This window comes from Nelumbo lutea, chromosome 2 (genome assembly GCF_056320005.1).
Source record: "Nelumbo lutea isolate HS-2025 chromosome 2, American lotus-T2T, whole genome shotgun sequence".
In the NCBI taxonomy this organism is placed as follows: Eukaryota; Viridiplantae; Streptophyta; class Magnoliopsida; order Proteales; family Nelumbonaceae; genus Nelumbo; species Nelumbo lutea.
Window position 1 is genome coordinate 53,583,968 of NC_142685.1, and position 18,228 is coordinate 53,602,195.

Sequence of the window (18,228 nt, forward strand, 5' to 3'; positions counted from 1 at the left end):
CATTTCTTCACCAGAACCGTCGTCTGCTGCCGCTCGCCGCCCGCCACCGCCTACCGCCGCCTCCACCTTCGGCAATGTTGCCGGAGGTGGCGGCGGCGAAACTGGTGGTCATTCCTTTGCTTGCCGTCGCCGCCACCTCTGTCTCCACCCATCTTCGGCAACATTGCCGGAGGCGGAGGCGGAGGTGGCGTCGTTGGATAGAAAAATCACCAGCGCCGCCACCGCCACCTTTGCCCCCGCCCACCTCTAGAAATGTTGCCGGAGGTGGAGGCGAAGGTGGAGGTGGAGGTGGCGGCGGGCAGCAGCGAACAACGGTGGCGAACGATGGCTCTGGTGAACAAATGGCAAGAAGAAGAAGATGAACAATGTTTTTGCCCTTTATTGATATTATTTTTAAAAAGTTAGTCTATTTTTGAAATTTTTTATCTTCTCCTTCTTGCCATTTGTTCACTAGAACCATCGTTCGCCGCCCACCACCACCCGCCATTGCCGCCTCTGCCTCCGCCTGCGGCAATGTTGTCGAAGGTGGCGGCAACGGTGTTGGTGGTCATTCCTCTGCCCACTGCCTCCGCCACCTCTATCTCCACCCATCTTCGTCAACGTTGCTGGAGGTGGAGGCGGAGGTGGGCAAAGGTGGCGGCGTTGGACAGAGAATTCACTAGCGCTGCCGCAACCACCTCTGCCTCCGACCACCTCCAGCAACGTTGCCAGAGGTGGAGGTGGGTGGAGGAGGCGGCGGCGGTAGACGGCGGCTCTAGTGAACAAATGGCAAGAAGAAGACAAACAACATTTTTGCTATTTATTGATATTATTTTTAAATAGTTAACATATTTTTGTATTTTTTTAAATATATTACTTTTATTGATATTAAACCCCAAAAGTTGCCCTTATATGCTATTAGGTAGATTCAACGTGGGGATGATTGACTACTTGAGTTTGAGTGCAGAGTTATCCATATTCAGGGAAGTGTGAAGGAGAAAAATCAAAATTAAAATTAATTAGATATAAATTAGGTTGTAAATAAGAGAAACTAAAATTTTAATTTATTTGTAAATAAGAGAAACTAAAAGAGAGTAAATTTTAATTTATCGTTTTTAATTATTTAGGGAGAAATTAAAAATATTTAGCCCGGAAGTGATTATTCAAATAAGCATTTATTTGAGACGGATCAAACCTATAATAAGCACTTATTTGTGTTTAATAAATAAATCCAAATAATTACTAATCCCTGAAAATAAGCAATTATTCAACAAGCCCAAATACAGTCTTGGTCCGTCACATCACTTTGGAAATACTTATACTACCTTTATTTGAAATAATAAAGTGTTTTTTCATCAAATTCCAATATTTATTAAGATAAGCACTTATTTTTAAGCAAGTATCAAATAAGCACTTATTTATCAAGTAATAAATCTCAAACATGAGTTTAGTTTTTTTTTTTTCTATTTTTTTTCATTTCTTTGTGACATATATCAAAATTTCAATGTCTTTGTAGTGGTACAGGATGGTTGGGACATGGTTCACGTATGGATCAAGGTTTTTAAAACTGAACCGGACAATGAACCGGTCAGGGGTCTGGTTCCCGGGTTGAATGGTTTGGCCATTCAAATAAAATGGTGGGCAATTTTAACAAAAAAAAAATAATAATAATAATAAATGGTCAAACCATTGGACGGTTCAAAGGGTTAGACCACCTGGATCAGCAGTTTACTGACCAAGTCAATGGTTTAGGGCAAAATTTCTGGGTAAAACAGAACCAATCACCTAACTAGTTCCTGGTTTTTCCAGTCCGGCCATCCAATCAGTCCAGTTTTGAAAACCATGATATGGATGAAAGTTCAAACCAGTGCTTTCTTTCCTTTTTCTTGATTCCAACCAAGTTAGCTAACCCAGCCCACTAATTGGCTGGTTTCAATAGAAATCGTTGAATGACACATTAATGAATATTTGTAACACATTAAATCAAACTTTCGACCGATCACACTAAAATTGTTAAAATTGTTGTCACATGATATGTTTAATTTTTATTGGCTCATGTTAAGCCTAGCCCACCTGTTCAATTAAAAATATGTTTTTATTTTTTGCTGATGTAAGGATATCCAAAACAAATGAAAACAAAGCATTCACATTATAAAACACTCTTAATTGCTTTATTTCTGATTTCCATTTTTGGTTCCATTTGACAGCCTATTCTTTTTTTTTTTGACAACGGTTCATGAATCAAAGTAAACCAGACACAAAGACATGCTCCATTAATGGACAAATTAGCGGAGGGGTCACTCTAGTTTTGGTCTCTAATCAACACCTCAAGGGGGAGCATTTTCCATAAAGAAAAAGCAACCTTCATACAATTCAAATCAAGCAGCAAATTAATTAAAAAAAAAAAAAACAATTCAAGTGAGAGTCCTCTCTGATGTGTTTGTCGTCCACCACTGGTACCATGATTTGGCTTGGGTGTTTGGATGGTATCCATGATTTAAGTTGTTGGAACTTGGAATTTGGCAGAAAAAAATGGGCTAAATGTAATGACTAAAACTGAAACCAGAGAAAGAAAAAGAATGCAGAGCCCATTTGTAGTTGTGGAAAGTATTGTTTTGATAAACAATTACAGAGCACAATACAATGAAACCAATTATAAGGTGCTGAAAAACATATAGGCCCCCAACCCCATTGAGGCTCCTATCATGTCTGAATGCTGATTCAACGTACGTAACGGATGATTTAATGGTCTATTATTTGTCTATTTTCTCTTGTTATAATCAGTATTCTGTGATTTGTTGATAAGAATACAACACGGTCGATTGTTGTTTATAAAACGACATATAGCCTTCTCCAAAAGACAAATGAAAATTGGCGAGACCCATACCGATTCAGATGTCTTTGTGCTACGATATTCGGTGATGAAATGTTTTGGGTGTGGAAATCCAATGCCCGTTTATCTAGACGAGTTGCCTAGTGTACAGGAATATAATTGGAATCCTCGATCGACTGGTTGTGTGGGCATATGATAAAGAGTAAACTTGGGTCAGGTTAATTAATTTGGTTGGTTTGTTGAAGTTTGGGTTAGGGTTTTTCTTGCCCCATTTGAACCATATATGCAATTATACATACGAATATATACATATGTGTGTGAAATTTTTTGCTGCATAAGAGACATGATATTGGAAAGACTTTAACCAATTAATCCCTCCCTTCTCTCAATTTGATAAATAACCATCTAACTGGTTCCTACTTTTATAACAATAATGATTGATAGGTTATCAAGTTTTTTGGTATATATCATAATCGAACCCATGGTTTTTGAACTGTTGTGATTCAGACGGTCAGATTGTTCAGTCCGGGAACTGTTCAGGCAATCGGTTTCGTTTTATTTCAAATTCGGTCTCTGATAAAAAACAGTTAAATCAGTCAATGATTCATTAATCTGGGTGGTCGAACCATCAATCCGTTCAATAATTTTTAACTATTTTTTATTTTTATTTATTTTGTCAAAACAGTCTATCCATCTGAACTAAACAATCAAATCGTTGACCCAAAAATCAGTGGCCAAAATGATTCATCAAACCCATATTTTTTTTTAATCCGAAGCTTTACTCAAGGCGGAGGGACGATCAATAAATTTTATAAACCATTTATTTCAGTCCAAATCCAACCTAACCCGAAAAATATTGGGTTGGTCTAGGAATAAGTAGGATAGGCATGAAGACTGATCTTTTATTATTGACCCGACTTGCACTCGTAGTAATATGGATATAGAAGGTGACAATTAGATCACTGTAAACGTAGGACAGGCATCAAGACTGCTCTTTTATTATTATCTGTTTGGATCTCATCCCCAAATTTTCTGGGTTAGTTCCTAAAAGACCAAAAGAAAAAGAAGAATGCGACGTCGCAGGTTTTGGATCACACAATGTAGGTTGTTTTTCATGGAAATGATGTTTCCTGTAACCGTAGGTCCATTGTTACCCGTACAACATGTGCTCCTGTTCCTAATTTCGACCGTCTTAATGTCGTACGATCACAAAAATCTGGATTGGTTTAGTGAGTCCGGACCAGTGGCGCGGTGGCTCTGTTGACCATTAAGCCACCACTTGAGTTAATGGACCGTTTTAACACTAAAATTTATTAGGGATGTCAATGGATCAGGTTTGAACTGGACCGGTTTAAATCAAAATTAATTTGAATAGATTAAACATTAATAAGATATATTAAATTGGATTAATCTAGACTTAATGGATTAGACTTTAGACTATTTATTGGATTGGATTGGACATGATCCATTTGTAATGAATTGGAATTGGTCGAATTGAACCAATGTCCAGTCTATTGATATAATGGGTTCAGGTTTGTGTTGAACCCTTAAAAGTTCAGACATTGAATTGGACCAGTTTAGTCCATCTATAATGGATTCATACAGGACCGGATTGGACTAGACCAATATCCGGTCCATTGACAGCCCTACAATTTACTACTTCAATAAACGCAGCTGTGCAACCAAAGTGCCATACAGCTATTTTTGGAGGGCTTTTTCCATTAATTGGAGAGGCCCAGTGAAAAAAAAAAGTTTTGCAGTGGGTAAAGGAAAAGAGAAATTATATGCACCATCACTATACTAATCTCGAAGGATTAAGGGGATGTTTAGGTGCCGTTTGATTGTAATTTTTAGAGGTCTGAATCTGAAAATGTTACTTTTCAGACCTCACCCTTTGTTTGGTTGTACCTCTTAAATTGGGTCTAAAACTGATTTTCAGATCTGAAAATCATAGACCTTTGGCAAATTCTTAATGCACTCAGATGTGTTTCAGAGCCGGTCCAATGTCCAAAATATCTTTACAGTTTTTCATAAATGACCCGAATTACCCCTGATACCCCAAACCCAAAAGATTTAAACATTCGAAATCTCTTTCTCTTTGGCTCTTTCTCTCTCTCTCTCTCTCTCTCTTCACCTTGTCTTCCCACCACCACCGCTGCAACTTGCAGCGGCTCTCTCTCTCTCTCTCTCTTCACCCTATATTCCCACCACCGCCGCTCTAAAATCTCTCTCTTTCTCTCTCTCTCTCTCTCCCCGTCTTATAGATTTCCCGAAGAAAATGATACCGCTTCAACAACCTTTGGATATCGCCGTTCCGGTCAATCGCAAAAGCCAAGGCAACTTGATGTAGCCCATCCAACTCAGACATGATAGCCTTGTGGAAGAAGAGGAAGATAAGAAACAGAGATTTTAGAGCAGAATTCTTCAAGTGAGCCTCGAGTGAAGAAGGATCCACCGGATTCACGGCACTAGCCATTAAAGATAGACCTCCATCTCTATGTGGAAGGCCCATCAATGGTGTCGCCATTCACCAACAAAACCAATCTTTCCTTTCTAAAGGAAAATCAAAACAAACTTTATGAATCAGATATTCATAACCCTAGATTCAGCAAGATTGTTGTACTCTCTCTCTCTCTCTCTCTCTCTCTCTCTCTCTCTCCCCTATCTTCCCACCACCTCCACTACCATTGTCTTCTCTCTCTCACTCTCTCTCTCTTCCCTGTCTTTTCTCTCACCCTCTCTCTCTCCCTCCCTTGTCTTCCCACCACCGCCACCGCCACCGCCACTACAATAAGCAGTAGTGGTGGTTCAATACTTCGGTGAATAATAATAATGCCTCTCTTAATTATTAATTATAAATTACTTTTATTAATTATTTTAATATTTTTTATTAAACATTAATTAATTTTTTATTGAATTTACTTGTGTTATTTATTAATTAGTAATTTTTAATTATTTCATTGATTTTTAAAAATTATTTTTATTTTTATAAATTATAAATTATTTTAATATTTTTATAATCATTAATTATTTTTTTTTAATTTTAATCATTTCATCTATTAATGAGTAATTGTTAATTTATTATTTATTATTTTTATTATTTCAATATTATTTTGAGGTTGAAACTTAATTTTTATGAGATAATGTAAATTGAATTCAACATTTCCAAATTGTATGTTTTAGGGGTAAAATTATAAAATCAGTAAATTTCAGATGGTAAAGGGTTGATCCAACACAAACAAACTTATGGATTCAGATGCTCTAAAAAGTAGAAAAGCAACTATGCCTCTTTTCAGATTTCAGACACTTAATATTTTTTTCTTTTCAGATCTGAAATTTAAGATTTATCAAACGCCACCTTAGTTTCACTGCCATTTATCTAGCGTCTATTTGGCATCATTGTTGTTGCTCCAAAAAATGGTGACACATCAGCGCCACATCAGAAAAAATGGTGCTCCAAGAAACGTCTATTTGTTTGGAACCATTTTTCTATAAAAATGGTGCTCCACACCACACCTTGGAAATCAAAAAAGGCATGATTTGGAGTAATGCCAAATTTGGCGTTTCCTGGAACTGTAGCTTGTTGCAAGTTCAAATCAACCCCCCACAACGTCCCACAACACATCTCCCTCATGTATTAATGGAAACATCTCCCAATGATAATAGCATACATGATGATGTCATCATTGGGAGATGTTCCCAATACATGGAGGGGATGTGTTGTGGGATGTTGTGTGGGGCAATCTTGTGGGGGGCTGATTTGATCTCCTCGTTGTTGCCAACAAGGATATGAGGTGGCAGTGACAAGGACATGATGTGGCAGTAGATAATAGGTACCAGTGCTGAAAACATTTTCTGGAGCATTGGTACCAAATAAAAAGCGTAGTTGTTGCTCCAGAAAACGTCTTACCTTGCAACAACATTTCTGAAAAAAAAGGCACCATTTTTTCAAAAAACGGTGCTTTCAACCCACACATCAGCAATACCATTTTCTGATAGCATCGATGCCCAAACATATACCTAATAAACATTTTGTACAGTGCTTTTCTTTAAAAATGAGAAAAAAAGACATATCGTACAATGTTTTTTTGACAGGTAGGCTCCATTAGTCATCACGTGTACCAAATAGTGAAAAAAGGACTTTTCTTTTCTCCAATGGATAACTCTCACACAACTCAAGAAAAATGTTTTTTAATGACTTAAAAAAATTGAATCTCATTGGAAAACACATGTTGTGTTGAATGGCGCTAATTAACTGATAAACATCAATAAATCCAAACACCATCTATGATATTATATGCATAAAAAATAATTTAAAATGGTTAGAAAAATCCCATGGAAAACCTTACACAAAACCCCATGATGAGAATGAAATGTTTTTTAATGACTTAAAAAAATTGAATCTCATTGGAAAACACATGTTGTGTTGAATGGCGCTAATTAACTGATAAACAACAATAAATCCAAACACCATCTATGATATTATATGCATAAAAAATAATTTAAATTGGTTAGAAAGATCCCATGGAAAACCTTACACAAAACCCCATGATGAGAATGAAAACAGAGGTGTGAGAATCCTTGTTATTGTTGAGTTAGAGATGGCATGCGCCTCGTTTAGAGTTGTTGTAAGGAATACATGCTTCTTATGCTAGGGTTGCTGCAATTGGTATCCAATTATTCAAATTTGATCTGGTTAAGGATGACTTAAATTCAATCTATTTATAATTAGATTGAATAGTCCCAATCCAATACACAATCCGTTTTGAATTGTTATGGGTTTTGTGTTTATATTATAAATAGGAACGATGTCAAATTAAGTTACTTTTAATTCACTTTATTAATAATATATTAGCGGGGACCCGTGCGATACATGAGATTTATTAAGCAAAAGCTAAATAATAGAAAATGGTCATTTACTAAAATACCCCTTATAGTTCCCTGGATTTTCTAAAATCTATCCTATAATTAACATTTTATTGAAACACCACTTATAATTTGCAATGGATTTAATCAATCTTCCGTTAGATAATAGTGTTGACCCTAATGTTCATTTAAATAAGTTTAATAAAAATAAAATAAAAATAAAAATACCATTTTTGTTCTTAATAAGACACGGACAACCATTTTATTGGCTATATTTGGTCAATTTTGTTTTCTGTACAAAAAAAAAAGTGTTAAGTGTATTTTTGTAATAAAAAATCATGGGCCTAATGGCAAAACAAATACTCCTTAATGAAAGGTTGATTAAGTAAATAAGTTGTAAAATATATGAGATGTTTTAGTAAAATAAAAATTATACGATAAGTTTAAGTAAATATGTAAAACTAAGGTGCATTCTAGTAAATGACCCTAATAGAAACACATAAGAGTATACAATTGTTTTATATTTCAACTTTTTAAATAATTAATAATTATACATATTTTATATATTATTTTTAATAATTAATTCTAATTAGGTTTATTCATCAAATTGATAAAACCGACGAACCCGATCAACTCGACCCGAGTTGGTCAGTTTTCTAGTATTTTAGGTTGGCTTTGGTTAAAAAATTTCTCAATTCGACCAAGTTGGATTAGTTTCACTTTGGCCATTTGTAAATTGACCCAAACCGATGGACCTAACTATGGATATATATATATATATATATTTTTTTTTTATATTTTAAATATAATTTTTAATATGAAAAAGTGGAAAATTTCCCATATTTCTTAGTTTAAAATGTTTTATATCATAAATTTAATTTTTAAATTTATTTTTTAATAATTGCACTATAATTTTTAAAATTAAAGTAAAATTTTAAGTTTAAGTCTTTTGAACCGATTGACCAAACCAAAAAATTGAACCAAACTGATACAACTTGAGTGGGTTGGTTTTTACAAAAGGTCAGTTGGTTTCAACTGACCAACTCCCCAACTTGACCAGGTCAATTTGGTTGGCCAAGTAACCTATGACCGAACCAAACCAACTCATGAACATTCATAATCTCAACTAAATTAATAGTCTCATCTCTAATAAATAACAATAGTTTAATCTCCAATAATTATTGAAAATTTATAGCAAAAATACCCAATTATTGAAAATATATTGATAATGAAAAAAATACAATAATTACAAAAATACAATAAGTACTAAAAATATATTTACTTAGTCAATAAATAGTATAATCTTAAATAATAGTTTAATTTTTAATAAATATTAATCAATAAGTTATAACAAAAATACAATAAATACAATAAGTACAACAAATTAAATTTAAAATTTTCAATAATAGTCGTTTAATCTCCAATAATTATTGAAAGCTTTCTATTAAATAACAAAATAAAATAAATTTATACATAATCATTGAAAATACATTTATCACAAAAAACAATAAATACTTACTAAAATACAACAAATAGTAATTTTAATATACATAATTATATAATAAATACAAATTAAGAGTTCAAAATTATTAATAATAAATATTAATTTTTTTGAAAGCTATTTCTATAAATTATTACTTGATATAAGTGAAATTAGTTATTTACAATATTATGTAAAAATATTAAATTATTATTAATTTCAATATTATGTTATTATTATTTTTTCTACTTTTCAGATCTTTTTTAAATTTATTACATAATATCGTTATTTTAACTATTTAAAATCTATCTATGATAAATATTTTATTTATTTAAATTTATTACATATCATTAAATATTTGAAAAAAATTAAATTGATAATCCATAAAAACATAATTTAAATTGTTAGTACATAATTTCGTGATATATTTTATAAAAATATAAAATTATTTTTTTATGTTTTTAATAAATATTTTAAAGTTATTATATAATTTTGTTAGAATATTTAAATAATTCTTAAATTTTTTAATCCAAACTTTCTTTAGATAGATTTAGATAAAAAGTAGAGGATAGGATAAGTAGGAATTAGAGATAATTTAGGAGATAAGCTCTCTACTAAATTAGAGATAATTTTAGAAAAAGAGGGGGAGGTAGTTTAGGAGAAATTTAGGAGAAGAGATTCTTTAGGTTATTGGGATGATAGGAAAGATGAGTATTCATTACACAGCTGGGTGATAGGAAAGATGGCAAGTGAGGAGAGAACCACATATGTAGAATTATCAAAGTGCACTTGTTTAATGTTCTTCCTATTAGGAAGTGCCACCTGTCCCACAGCATGATAGATCTGTCCCTGAGTGCCCCCGCCCCTTACCACTTTTATGATGCTGGTTGATTAGTGATGGAGCGCGATCCGGCTGGTCTTAGCTGTTCGCTGCCTTGCTTTCGAACGAGGTAGCAGGGATCCTGAGACGGGAGAGATGGGAAAGCTCCGGGGGGAACCCGGTGTAGAGGCTCCGAAGCTCAAGTTAGAATCTTTCAAAAGCAAGGTAATACCAGATAGCGCAAAGTTTTTGCATACCTCTCTTATCGGGGGGCAGGGGGCTCTTATAGTCGCTTCGCGTACTCGTCCCGAGGCCCTTTTCAGATCGGGTATGATTACTCTGGCGCTTGTCAACTCGGCCGTCGTCCCTTCTGCTGAGACAGAACCGTCACTGCCTAACCATCTAACTGGAAATGGCGGCGTCAGTGGCGGTGGCAGGTGGCCGTTTAGAGTGTTGTTGCCAAAACGTCAGATCCCAAGTCAGTCAGGCATGGCGCCCTCGGGCACGGAATTCCCTGGTGCCAGGCATGGTACGACTTGTTTGGCTTTGGTGCCTAGAAGATGATGCGAAGTGCTGAGCGAGGCAGTCTTGAGCTCGGAGGTATCCCGAACTGTAACAAGGTGGGTCAGTTCGGCGAAGTCTATCCCGAGCTGTTATAAGGTGGCAGTTCGGCGAAGTCTACCCCGAGCTGTTACAAGGTGGCAGTTCGGCGAAGTCTACCCCGAGCTGTTACAAGGTAGCAGTTCGGCGAAGTCTACCCCGAGCTGTTACAAGGTTGCAGTTCGGCGAAGTCTACCCCGAGCTGTTACAAGGTGGCAGTTCGGCGAAGTCTACCCCGATCTGTTACAAGGCGGTCAGTTCGGCGAAGTCTATCCCGAGCTGTTACAAGGTGGTAGTTCGGCGAAGTCTATCCCGAGCTGTTACAAGGCGGTCAGTTCGACGAAGTCTACCCCGAGCTGTTACAAGGTAGCAGCTCGGCGAAGTCTACCCCGAGCTGTTACAAGATGGTATTTCGGCGGAGTGTGCCCTTGTTGCCGCATAGGCTTGACCCCATTTGCCGAGCTGTCGTTCCTGCCACGTGTCTCATAATAAAGAGGTCGGGCCAAATTTTCCTTCATCAATTAGTTATAAGTTTTCCGGTGTGATGTCTTTCTGGCATGAAACTGAAATTTATTTAGACCCCCTCCCCTTTGACGAAATAACATATTTTGTTTGAATCTCAGTATCCGAGTTGTAGGTTTCGAAGCATTTAGGCTAAGATTTTTGGGACACCAATTTTGATCTGATTTATAATTAAAGGAGGTGTTCGATAGTATGGTTGCCTTTGTTTTTTAAAGCAAAAATAAAAAACATGTTTGTAAAAAAGTATAATTTTTACAACTGACGTTACAGTTGTTTCTGTTTTCAAAAACAAATGAAACCAACAATATTGAACATTATTGTCGAACACCCTAAGCAATTCATTTTATATAGAAAAATAAGACCCACAAAAAGTAACCCTTTAAAACAAGGTTTTTAAAATTGAACTGGATGATAAATCATTCAGGGGTCCGGTTTTTGGGTCGAATGGTCTGACCGTTTGAACAAAATAAATGGCCTGTTCTAACAAAAAATAAAAAAATAAAAAATGGCCAAAATAATTGGACTATTTGAAAGGTTCAACTGCCTGAGTCAGCCAAAAGACGGTTTTAGGATAAAACGGAAATAATCAGGTGACCGGTTTCCAGTTTTTCGGTATGACCGTCTGGTCTGGTTTCAAAAACATGCTTTAAAGCCTCTATGCTGTTTTTTTTTTTTTTTTTTTTAATTTGAGTTAAGAAACTAAAGTTGAAGTTAATTTGTAAAAGACATCTCAATTGGAATTAACCATTAATAAAAAGAACAATTTGATTGCTAAAATGAGACCCTTATAGGAGGCTAGCCATGTTGTTTTGAAGAAAACCTCTTATATGAGAGCTTTTTTTAATGGGAGAAATTTCTTTTTGGCTGTCCAAGTTTCACATCCTGGGCTGTCAACAGATTCTCTCTCCCCTACGACGTGTTAGTTTCTAACTTTCATACAATCTCTAAGCTGAATGACTGGATGAAGTGATGTATAATGCCGGGAGATCCCCATTGACAGCGGAATAAGTTGTCAAATGTGCACAGCTGAAGTTTTCTCATTTTAACTTACTGTAAGCAAGGGTATGTGCCATGGCGAGTAAATATACAGGTCAAAAACCAAAACTCCAAAAGGATGAAAATACATTTTTTGAAATTTTCTATTATTTTTCCTTAAACCTTATTATTTGGATTTAAAGACTGAATATCTTTTATTAAATAAAAATTATTATTTGGATTTAAAGACTGAATATCTTTTATTAAATAAAAATTATTAAAACAATGGAAATATCTATTACGCCAGAAAGATATGGTTTAGAAGAGGTTTGACAGATCAAAATACCTTACGAATTTTGATGAATACCACCTGATTGGTCACCTCCAATTAATTGGCTTTAAGTTTTTTTGATATCATGTCTTCTAGTTTTAGTATTACAGTTGAACCCTAAAACATTTGAAATTTTGAACAACTGTCATTTATAAGTATTAACCATGGTTTTTAAAACTGGATCCAACCGGATGGTTGGACCGGAAAAATCGGGAATTGGTTCATTTTTTTCAAAAACTGGATTTTCCCCCAAAACTGTTGATTTCAATCAACGAACAGTTGAATCGGGTGGTTAATTATTCGAACCATTTGAACAATTTTGACCGTTTTTTATTTTTTTTGAATATTTTATTTTTTATCAGAACGGACCAAGTGTTTGGTCGAACGGACCGGACCCCTGACTGATTTGGTCACTGGGTCGGTTTTAAAAACCATGGTATTAACCTTAATATACAGTGATAGTAATAAAATTTTGTGACTTTTATTACCTGCACGAAAAATTAATCAAGACAAATAATAGTATCATATACTGTAAATATACTAGCAAATGACTACATGTAGGCTGTATTCTTATTTGTATCTGATTTTGGAGACAAGATTAGATTAATGTGTAGTTGAAAAACAAATTTAAATATTATATAGAAGCATTAATGTATGCAAAGGCTTGACAGCCTTTGTGTGTGCTTTTGTTGAGTTTTTTTAATTAAGGAAACTAGATTAAATTTAATCTATTATCAAAGGATATATATATGAACTCCATACTAGAAATAAATTTAATCTATTATCAAAGGATATATATATGAACTCCATACTAGAAATAAATTTAATCTATTATCAAAGGATATATATATGAACTCCATACTAGAAATAAATTTAAGCATAGTAGTTGCACTATGCTTTTGTTGAGTTTTTTTAATTAAAATTATCAAAGGATATATATATGAACTACATACTAGAAATAAATTAGGAGAGGGGTGGAATGTTCTGATTGTTGATGTATATATATATATGAACTCCATACTAGAAATAAATTAGGAGAGGGGTGGAATGTTCTGATTGTTGATGTGCTAATAGATACAAAATATGAAGAAAAGTGGTGGTGCCGACAGTAGTGACTGGTGATGAAGTGATGCCAAAAGATAATAACATTGACAAAAGGATGAATCAATAGTATCAATGGTACTCTATTGACCTATGTCTTTGTTACTGAAATTGATTTTTAAAAGTCATAGTGCAACTACTACATAAAAAGTGCATAAATCATAGAAGAAGCGCTTTAGAAAAAGTTACTTGTTTAAATGTGGCCGTTTTATCCTTCAGACCTGGATGAAGAAGTCCGGACGACTTATGGTGGTGTCAGTATGCTGTGGACTGTAAGCTATATTCCCAATTAGATCTGAACTGCTGTCTTTTTGCTCGTGTATTATGCACTCTGGTGCGAGCATCAACTCATTAACCTTTTATTAAAAAGGAGAAAAAGAAACTTCACCTCATCTTTTCCTTTTTCATATCTCTTCTTTCAATCTCATACAATTACCTCTTTTCTCCCTTCTTTCAAACTTGAAACTCAATTCCAAGTTTGTCAAGGAAATGCAAGGGGAAATATATCAAATCTATGAGATTTAAGAATCCGTTTGTTTCACAGTTGAAGTTGAAATTGAAACCTTTTAGAATCATTATCGGAATGATTTATTCCTATAATCTGTTTAGTTCAGACAGGAATAAAAATCAGCAGGAATGAGATTTCATTCCCAAGGGAGGGGCAGGGAATGACCATTCCCTTAACTCCATCAATCACCACTCCCACCTCCCTATCTCTCTTCAATGATTTTGGATTTCTTTTTCACACCCACCTTATAACACGTTGCAAGCTACATATTGAAAGTATGTTTTTTTTAATGGAGAGATGTTTCCAATGCATGGCTGCACCTGCAAATGCTATGAGGAAGAATTTCCTCTTCAATCCTCACCCGGAACCCACTTGATATAGACCAACAGCTTAAAACCTTTCTCACTGCGTGAGGATGGTGTGTCTCTAATAAATCTGGCTTCCATGTCATGTCCGAAAGGTTTTAACAAATGGAATCAATTTAGAAAAGTTGAAGCTTCACGAGGAGGAATTTGCGCACCAATAACAGGTAAGAAGTTGTCAGGGTGTACTACTGCCTATCTTCGTCCTACACCCATGCTTCTTGGTTCTTTGCTCTCTCCCTCAATATCCCCACTTAGTTTTTTCTAGATATTAACAGATCAGGTTTGATATGGGGTTGCCTCCACACTAACAGAACCCTTCAATGCGTTTACCTGAATCCAATCTGACCCGACTTAACAAAATACAATTCCCAAACCTGCCCTGACCCTAAAGCATTCAGTCCAATACTAATCCAATCTGACTCACAAATTATTAATTTATAAATTTTATAGGGTTTGACTATGATACGAAAAGATTTGATATTGAAAATTTTCTGACCAATCAATTAGAATTATAAATGTGGCATCCAATCAAGTGTCATCAAAATTTATGGGTGGATTTTGATTGATCAAAATTCTTTTGATACTATGTCTTTTCCTCATGGTTTTTTAAAAAATTAAAAAACGGTCAAAACTGTTCGAACGATTTAAACAATTAACTAATCGGTTCAGCGGTTTATTGACCAAAATCAATGATTTTAAGGAAAACAGAACCGGTCACCCGGTTTTTCCGGTCCGATGTCCGGTTTTGAAAACCATGCTTTCTTGATTTTATGATTATTCTTTCATTTTTTCTGCTTTTCCTTTTACACTTAATTATTAATAGTCTTTTAATTACATTTTTTTATAATACATGTTGGAAACTCAAGAATCATTAAAGGGGTTTTTCTTTGGCATCATGAAGGCATTTCAAATTCCATCTCACATAGCTAAAATAACACTGGGTAGCAATGGCTGTATTGGGGACCAATGTCCAATTAAATATAAGAAAAGTTAATGAAAGTGATAGATTACTTATTTCTACCAATTATAGTTTTATATGTAAGACTAAGAATAGTTAAATAACAGACTCGTCTTCTTGGGTTTGTGTTTATGTGTATCATGACCCAGTGGGTCAGGATAATGAAATCTGAACCTGACTTGGGTTGAAGCACCGAAAGTGAAACCCTAATTTGACCCTACATCCGAATACCCCTGCCCCGAACCCGACCTATCAGCCGGATTTATCATCTAACTCCACCCATTATTGACAACCCTATCTCTTGCACTCCACTTGAGAATGCCCCGGATTATAATAACCAGAAGAGATAGGTCATGGCCATCTTCATCATGTCTGGACTGGCTATGATAAAGCTAATCACCAGATCCGCCGTCGAATTTCATCAACATGTCTACAAGTCAAGATCCTCGAGAGGAGATCTCCAATACCTAAAGAAAGATTTCTCATGAAGCTCTTGTATTTTTCTCTCTATTGATGCATTGTGCAGTAATGAATGTGTGAGACTTCTAAATGAAATTGTTTTGACAGTAGGGGTGTCAATTGGATCAGATTTGATCTAATTCGATTCAGTCCAATATGAGTCCAATACAAATGGATTGGGTTCAATCCAATTTAATGAATACTTTGGATCATTTTGAACTTGTCCAATTCAATATTTGGACCATCCAATCTCTTCATTCTGATTTTAATTTAAATTTATTTCAATCCAAACCTAGTCTTTTGACACCTGTATTCTTATCTTCTATTAATGGATCATATATTGGTTCAATTTGACCCAATCCAATATAAATCTATTATGGATGGATAATGTCCAATCCAATAAATACTTTGGACTGATACATTAATATTCAATATGTCTTATTGGTCTGTCTAATCCATCCAAATTGATTTTGATTTGAACGAGGTCCAACCTGAAACCAGTCTATTCACACCCCTAGTCAGTAGTCCAATATTGTAAATAATATATGTCAGTGATGAATAACTTTACCTGAGAGTAATTTCTTAAACTTACTTATCGGGGCTGTTTTATAAGATGGAAAACCACACTTTCTTACTTTTCTACAGATGATCATTTGACTGAACAGTAGAAAAGTAATTCTGAAACCAAACTCCCCTTAAATCAAACCTTTGGAGGATATCTTACAAATCAAGCATGGACCTCTCTATGGACATGGTTGTGGGAATCCACTTTCATGCATGCAGTAGGTTTGGGGTTTGAGACATGGGATCTTTCATTTGTTTACTCAAGTGGAGAGGGGGTCACGTTGAAATTTTATTAACTATAAACAAATAGCTCTCCCTTTCAAACTCAGTCCATCCCCTTATAAACAATTAATTCAAAGAGATACAAAAGCACTACACATCGACAAAACGAGACAATCCAAATCTAAGCTAGTCCATGCCGAACGCTGTAGTTTGTCCACTTAGATCTAGGCAGATGACCTAATAGTTTAGATGTTCACTTGATGTCCTTAATAAGAGAAGGATCAAACCTGCGGAGTTGTAGGGTTTTCATGGTATGGCCAATGAGTCATACTTGCACCCTGCTTTGGCCTCATCCCTGAGTCCCCTGTAATGTGTATACTATGTAATACCGAAAGAAGACAAGAAACTCCTTGTTAATGCAAACAGCTTTTTTCACAGCTAATTAAGGGTCCGTTTGATTTGCAGGAATAGGGATCTGGAATCGGAATTGGAATGGGCTATTCCAATTCCAACTGTTTGATTGGACGGAATTGAAATCCCATTCTTATTCTTATTGGAATGACATTCACTCATTTGAAGGAATGGCCATTCCTTGCCTCTCCCTTGGGAATGAAATTCCATTCCTGCTGATTTTAATTCTCATTTCCATTCCTATCTAAATCAAAAAGACTATGAAAATGGACCATTTCGATTCCGATTCCGACTACGAACCAAATGGACCCCAAATTCTTCTTATGATCGCCAAATAGTCATATGATAAGGATAATGCAGTTATCCATATTATACTTGATATAGAAAAAATGAAGATTATTAAAAAGAAGAATTAAAAATATAATGCAAGACTACTAAGGAGCCAAGTTTTACAGGTCGAAAACATTCTCTGTCTAGTTATTCAAAATAGTAAGATTGATCCCTTTCGTCACTTATTGGTTTCAAAGTCCCTTTCAAAATTCATCATGTTGATTTATTGTTGGATCATTTTGTTATGGGAATATACTGATTTTCTTGTTGGTCTTTGTTTGATTACATTGTTCTTCTGTAATCAAATATACTAATTTGCCAAATGTATTTGGATAAGTTGGGATTTTTTTATTTGACAATATAATATTTTTCTCTCTTGAACCTTCGATTTTAGATTGTATTGTATGTAGTGGGATAACCTTCGAATAAGATTAATAAATAAAAGTAAAGCAACTTATTAAAAGCGTATCTCAAATTGTCTTACCATAGTATTACGTGCATTCTTTTAAGGCTATGTTTGTTTGCGGTGCAAATTTTATTTGCATTAGTTTAAATGTGTAGGAGTGCAAATGCTAAGTGTAAGTTTTGGTTCACTTTTGCTTTAGATTTGCCTTTGTTTTGTTTGTCTTTAAGAAGTAAAATGGTATGGTCCCAATTTATTTTAAAGTAGTAAAGTAGGAAGCAAATCAACATGGTTTCCACCTTATATGAGAAAGAATTAAGGTAGGAGTAAGTGGCGCCAATTTTATATCATTTTTGCATATGCAAAATATGCATTGCCAATGGGCACAAGTGAGACACAGAGCAAATTTTATATTAGGTAAGACCACAAGGCTATCTTTGGTTTGAAGGAAAAGGTTTGTAAAGGTTTCCCTACCTTTCCCTGCATTTTCCTTCAAACCAA